Below are 7,680 nucleotides of genomic sequence, written 5' to 3' on the forward strand. Positions count from 1 at the left end.
TGGTTAAGATGTTGTAACTTTCAAGAGGATGGAAGAGAAAACCTACATTGCAATAACAAACAGTGAAGGTGATAAAGGATCACCTTGCCTGAGCCCTTTGGAAACCTTAAAAAACCCATGGAACTCTCCATTAAGAGATATAGTGAAGGAAGTGGATGTTATACAGGATTTGACCCAAGTAATGAAGATAGCAGGAAAACCCTTGAGGTTGAATGTGTCTAAGAGGAAATCCCATGAAATGGAATCAAATGCTTTCCTGATGTCAATCTTCATGGTGCATTTAGGTGAGCTTATGTGCCTAGTGTAGCCATTAAAGAGCTCCTGGGCTATTAGAATATTGTTATCAATGAGCCTGCCCTTAATAAATGCTGACTGAGAATGGCAAATGTTGGAAGGGAAGATAGGCTTGAGCTTGTTGGCTAAGAGTTTTAAAATGCACTTATATAAAGTTGAACAGCAAAAAATAGGTCTAAACTCATTAAGTGTGGAAGGGTTTGAGACTTTGGGGACTAAGGAGATATATGAGTTATTGACCTCTTTCAGTAATTTCCCAGTGAGAAAGAATTCCTTAATGGCTAATGTGATGTCATGGCCAACAATGGTTCATGCTTTTTTGAAGAAGAGTGTATTGTATCCATCAGGGCCAGGAGCTTTGTCATTGCTCAATGAGAACATATAGTTATAGATCTCTTCATTTATGGGAATTGCCACCAGGTTAGAGATGTAATCAGGGTTAATTGTGTGGGAAATGAAAAGGAAGAGTGAGTTTGTCCCAAGGTATATATGGGATTAAAGACCAAGTGCAGAGTGATAGAAGTTGAGTACCTCAGATTTAATAAGATCTTCTATCTCCAAAAGAGCTCCATTAACATCTTTGATACAACTTATTTTATTCCTGTTATATCTTGATGACATGGATTTGAAGAAGAAAGAATTGTTAGAATCCCCTTCCTTGAGCCATTTTATCCTACACTTCTATCTGAAAGTACTCTCTTCAGCCTCCTTGAGCTTTTTATAAGAGGAAATAAGCTCTCTTTCTTACAACCTTAAATCAGAATCATTAGGCGTGATATCAAGAGCTGTTTGGTAGTGAGATAACTTCTCCTTGGCAAGCTGAACCTTTAAAGCAATATCACTGAATTCCTTTGCAAGCTGTTGTTTAAGAGGATGCTTGAGGGACTTGAACTTAGTGCAAACTTGAAACATTGTGTGACCTATCACTGGGATGTCCCATACAGACTTGACTATTGTTAGGAAGTTACTATGTGAGCTCCAGCAGTTGAAGAATCTGAAAGGTACCTTCTTTTTTTGATTTTGGGATACCCTAGGTGCTGACCATAGGGCTGTGATCAGAAATAACATATGGTAGGAAGTTACAGTGGGAGAGGGGGAAGGTGTCATTCCAAGAATCATTAATGAGGACCCTATCAAGCTTTTTTGATATGTTAGCTACATTTAAGCTCTTATTTTTCCATGAGTAATAAATGCCAGTGTAATTGAGATCCTCAAGGTTAGCATCATGAAGACATTCTCTAAACTCAACCATGACCTGAGTAATTCTGTTTGAGCCTCTAAAACATTCCTGTGGAGACCTGATAATGTTAAAATCACCTACAAGAATCCATGGTGAAGAGTCGAGAGTGGTTGAAACACTTATGGTATCACTCCAGAGAGATTTTCTTTCCTCAGCTACATTTTTTCCAAAAACAAATATGATAAAAAATGAGGTTATACACTTTAGTAAAGTGGCAAAGCAATGGACCATCTGCCTAGTCTCATGAAGTACTTTGAGGTCAATTGAATTTTGATTCCAGAGAATCCATATCTTACCTAGAGGTGAGAACTGATAGTTGTGAATCAAGTTCTATGATCTGGCCAGAGATTTATGCACCATAACAACATTAGACTGGTTTATCTTTGTCTCAATAATAGACATAACATCTATGTTATTCTCTCTTATGAGATTTATAACCTCATTCTGTTTAACCAAGCCATTGAGGCCTCTAATATTCCAACTGGCTAGGATCATTTAGTAGCATTAAAGAATCGACCACATGGGAGTGTAATCCCTCTGTTTGTAGTACCTATGCCTTTGGATTTGTGTTTCTTTTTCTTCAATTTGAGTGGCAGTAGGGACTCAGAACTTAATACCTCAGGTAAGGGAAATGTAATAGTGAGTAGGGAGTTAATAATGGAGGTCTCATTAGATTCAGAGAGATGAGAGAAAATGTTATGATCATGGAAAGACCCCTCTCTACAGGATGCCTTATGTATGGAATCATAGGTAGACAATGGTTGTAATGACCCGGTCATTTTTCTCCCTTTCCCTTTTCGGAAATTTTCTTTTTTTTTTTGTCTTTTTCCTATTTTGTCTTTTCCCTATTTTGTCTTTTTCCCGTTTATCATTTTTTCTTGCATAACCTCACTTTTTGCGCTCAGATTTGATTCCAGTTTTACATGCATCCACGATATTTATTTTCCATGACATTTGTATTTTTACTTTCCTAGAAAATACATTCTAGTTGCTTACTTTTTCATAAAGGGCATGGATGCATACTTTCTTGTAAATATTCTTGATTTTTACGGTTTTAGTGTAATTATGTAAAATAATTATTTTTCGTCTTAAGGAATATTTTGCAATTTAAATTGTACGATATTTTGAAAAAGGACTTTTTTATAATTTTTGAAAAATGTGACAAATGTCACATTCTCATGGTGCCACTTGTTGGCTTTGGGGTGGAGTGACTTGGAAGCATGATCTCTTGACATTTGGAGGGTGGAGATTCACCCACTTGTTGGCCTAGGATTAGAGCACTTGTTGGCTTAGATGGTTGACAAGTGTAGGCTTAAGATTAAGCCTAGGAAGGAGCCATTGATTTGTGACAAGTGTAGGCACCAAAATAAGTCTTGCATTGTGTGTGTGTGTGAGGTAGTGTAAGAACACATAGTGAGTGGAGGATTTCTAGACCTTCCACTCATTATTTTCACTTTCTTCTTTATCATTTACACTTGTTCTTTAAAAACCCTAACCTAGCCACCATTGGAGAAAAGCTTGGTTAATAACTTTCTTCTTCATTTTGGCCTCCTTCCACTCACCTTAGACATAAAACCTTGGGAGACAAAATTTTCCTCTTGCTCTCCTCTTCATTAACCCTAGACTTTTTATCTATTTTATGCTTGGTTGCTTTGGATTATAGAGATTCAATTCTCTATTGAGGTAGGGGTGGTAGTATGTTTATACTTCAAGTGTTTTAAGTCCTTTGGGGTTTAATATATATTGTGTACATGCTTTTAATATGATAGTCTTGCATATTATAGGAAACCCTCACTTCTTGACTTAGGGTTTATTGATTTAAGCATGTATAATATGTATTTACCTTGTGTAGGAGGATTATATGATTTAGTATAATGCTAAATTCTAGTATTTTTACATGTGGTAGTGATATAGAACTCTAGTAGAATTATTAATGTTATATAAAATTCTTATTAATTTGAATTGTTATATTCATGGTGGTGATAATTCTATATAATTGTTGAGGTACAAAGGAAATTGATAAGTTGGTGATATTGTTTTTTACATTATATCATGATGAAAACTTGTCATCTATTTTGCCATTCTAGACTTGGAACCCTAAGACATGGTTTGTGTGGTTTCAAAATACTTGTGCATGGAATGTGGTATATATGCTGTATGAGTTTTGAACATGATATATTTTGGATTCTCTTGGGACATTGTTACAAGTGACATGGCTAGAGTTTGGCTCTATTGCGGGAGGTATGAGTTCTCCCCATTTATAGTGCACACTAGGGTGGTATTCCCAGCGGGTTAATGCCCAAAATAACCGTTTAGGTCTTGGCTTTATCCAAGGCATGATGTCCAAGTATTCCACTATTTGATTTCGCATTAAATTCCAAGTTGACAACCAATGTTTAATTGTGACTTATGATTTCGGTTAATGGTGAATTGATATTGTTAAGTACATTGATAATGTTGTTGCATGATTATAGAATCATTTAAGTTAGCTTAAAATGATTCCTTAAAACACCTTGAACATAGACGTTAAGTGGAATGCTCCTTTGTATTCATCTATATTGATCTTGCAATGACATTGAAACTTTAGGGTATACACATATGCTTCTTCCTACGAGTAACTTGATTACTCACCCTAGTGGTTTGGGTTGTTTTACAGGTAAGAGACAATGTTTTTGGATGCTCATCATCCTTAGAGGCTCATGAGCCATTTGAAGCATTTTTGTATATAGACATGCACTTGTTTAGCATGCTTTACTTTTGGATGTTATATTTTGTATGCCATGGATGTATGGTATTTTAAAAGTTAAGATGGCTTCCTTCTTGTAATATGTATCTAAGTACATTTGGAAGTGTTCATTTTACATGTATGACATGAGGCCAAGGGCCATTAACTTGAAAGGTTACATGTATGCTTTCCTTAAAACTCAAGTGTTGTCATTGTAACTTATTTGTGAGAATTTGAGGCTTAGTATGCCAAAACTTGTAAATGTATTGTAATTAGGCCATAGGCCATTATAGCACATCTATTTTATCATATTACATACACTTGCATGCTTACTTTGGCAAACAATACCCTTCTTGATGAAACAAAAACTTAAGGTTGCATTTTTTTTAATTTTTACCCTATTCTGTTCCAGGGGCATTTTGGGTATTTTACAATGTATTTTTTTCATTTTTGCCCGCGTTGCTGAGTAGAAAACTTTATTTGGGGGGGTGGGGGGGGGTTTTTTTTTGTGTTTTTTCATAAAATGTCATCTTGGCCCTCAAAATTCTATTTTTTGCCGAAAAACCCCTACTACCAGGTTTCTGTGGAACCTTCTGTGTTTTGCTTCGTAACCGGTTAGAAAAGGTCTCGTAACCAGTTACATAAGCATGGGCAGTGTTTTGACCTTCATTTTTGGCCTCCTAACCGGTTAGGAAGGCTTGGTAACCGGTTAGATGACCTAGGGTTGACCATTTTGACTTTTTTTGCCCTTTTTCTTCCGTTAGCCATATTTTCTTCATCCGGACTCCGAATCAAGTGATTTTTGAGTCTAAATTCATTAATTTTTTGTTTTCTTTCCAATGGTATGCTCGGTAGTACCCACTTTTACCTTGGAAATGACCATTTTTCCCCTAGGTTCCTTTTTGTCCATTTTTAAAACGTCAATTCCGCATTTGTTTTCTTTGGGTTCCGTGACCTCATTGAGGGTCACATTGGTGTCTTAGAGACACATTGTATCTCTAGAGACCGTTGTTTCACCTTTCACTTCCGCATTTCGGATCCATTGTCGGGTCATCTTTTGGTCATCACTGACGCACTGGGTTTACAAAATTTGGGCCGTCACAGTAGTCCCAAAGTGGTAAAATCGATGACCAGCTTATCATTGTCATTAAAGAAGTGTGTGGCAGTGCTTTTAAGAGTGCATTTGAGAGGTGGAAGATTAATGGTTGGAGGGGGTGGGGGCTAAGGTTTCTGCATTATAGGAGAATATCTAGAGTATGGTACAATTTGCCATTCAGTGGAGGGGGTGGACCACCATTATGTGATGAGGGATGGGATGTAGGATAGAGATGGGAAGTGTGACTAAAACATTTAAATTCAGTGCAGATGGAGTGGCAACATTAATACTTAACTCTAATAGTGACCAGTTTTCCTGAGTTGAGTCTTAACTTAAGATAGGAATGTGGCTGAGAATTACAGTTAATTTTGATGCACATCCTTGCAAATTTAGTTTTAATTCTCTCCTCAATTATAGCATTTACAAAGAAAGGAATGCCAATGGAGCTAGCAATAAAACTAATACTAGGTCCAGTCCAATAGTGAAGTGGCAGACCAAAGAATTTCACCCAAATGGGGAAAGAAGAAATGTGGTGCTCAAATTTAATATTAGAGTCCCATTTTTTCAGGATAATGGGTTTACTTGCAAAAAATCAAGGGCCCTCAGCTAGAACATGGTCACACATTTCAGGAGAAGAGAAGTGGAACTCAAAAAGGCCCTTAGTTGAACTTGTGACCTTGATGAGCCCTTTGACACCCCACATTTTATGGGAGAGGGACCTCACCAATCTTAAAGGCAAGCTTTTTTGCACAAAGAAACCCATAAGACTTAAGGTTATAAAAGAGATACCTGTATATTCAATATCTGGTGAGCTTGTGAGGACATTCTCTGAAGTAATGTTGTGGTGGTAGTTAAAGGTCATCTTGGAAGTGGAGTTAGTCAGAACAGAGGCCCATAATTAGGGTGGAGGGGTTGGGATGGGAGAGGCGTGTGAGGTGTGGTTAAGCTAGTTGTTTGGGGAGATAGGGGTGGTGGTTTGGTGCTACTGCGGCTGAAGAGGCAAAGAAGATGTGTTTGGATGCTGGTGTGGTAGGACATGAAGAAGGAATGGGGTGTTTGGCTATTAGATTAGGGTAATTGGATTACAACAGTAGGTAAAAGGATGATTAGACAAAGGAGTGGTGGGTGCAGTGGTCTTTTTGGCTAAAGGTGCTTTATCCAGGTGGTACTTACCATTTTGGTGCATATGACTACTATAGACTTGGGGTGTAGGTTGTCAAGTTTGATGGAAAGTGCTAGGAGATTTGAAATTTGAATTTCTATGTTGTTGTTTGGGTGGTGGTTCTCAATGCTTTTTAGGTGGTTGAGCTGGTGAACTCCGGTCATCCTACAGGTGAATGGGTGACTGACCTATGTCCAAGGCTGGAGGGGAAGTAGTATCTGTGCCATAGTGAAGGTCTTTATTCTTGAAGATGATGATGTACAAGGAGTTGAGTTCCTTGTGAAACTTACTGTTATGTTTGTTTGCTACACCAATGAGGTCCCTTAGCCATTCCACTTCATTTAAAAGATGGAAGTACTTTTCATTGGATTTGAACTCAGCATTGGCAATTCTGAGCCTATAGATCTCATCAATTATGTATTGTACATCATTAATGTCAAACCCTCAAGGACATTATCAGGATCATGGATCATGTAGTTGGTTGGGGGGCAAGACCTTGTTTCTTAAAGCTGTTTCATAGTAAGGGACATGGGGGCCTGTGGTGATGATTTGCATGATGGGGGAGTCTGGACCTTATTAGTCTTCGAATGGAAAGGAGGTTTTGATGTAGGTCAGAATTTTGACTGGTGGTAGGGGTTGTGGCTATAAGCTTGATGATGGGGAGGTGGAGATGATGGGGTTAGAGTTGTAGGTGAATGGAGGTTTGAGGTGGTTGGCATGGTGGGGGGAGGTGGGAGCTCTCATGGTGGTTATGTGCAAAAAAACTCTCTCTCTATACTTATGGAGTGATCTTAAAATGAAGTTATTAAACAACTCTCTCTCTATGCTTGTGAAGTGATCTTAGAAAAGCATAATGGGAGAACTCACTCCTACTGAATCCTTCATCATGATTTTGAGAAGAATTTTCAGACTTGTGATCCTGATAATTGCTCTTTTGTGAAGAAAGTGTTTATCCCATTATTTTTGGCCAAATAAAAAGGCGACATGTGGCGAGTTCCAATGAGCTTGCCACACTGGATTGGTACTTTAATGTCCAAAAGAGGAAGTATGTGGTAAGTTCCAATCACTGGATCACAACTTTAATAAGTTATTATTAGAGTATTAAAGTTATGTAATTTTACGTAGTAATTGAAAGCAAAGTGGGCCAGTTAAATCCCACCACG

The sequence above is a fragment of the Cornus florida genome, unplaced genomic scaffold (assembly GCF_030987335.1).
Source record: "Cornus florida cultivar Cherokee Brave unplaced genomic scaffold, ASM3098733v1 CherokeeBrave_3.0.0_Hap2_Chr05, whole genome shotgun sequence".
Classification (NCBI taxonomy): Eukaryota; Viridiplantae; Streptophyta; class Magnoliopsida; order Cornales; family Cornaceae; genus Cornus; species Cornus florida.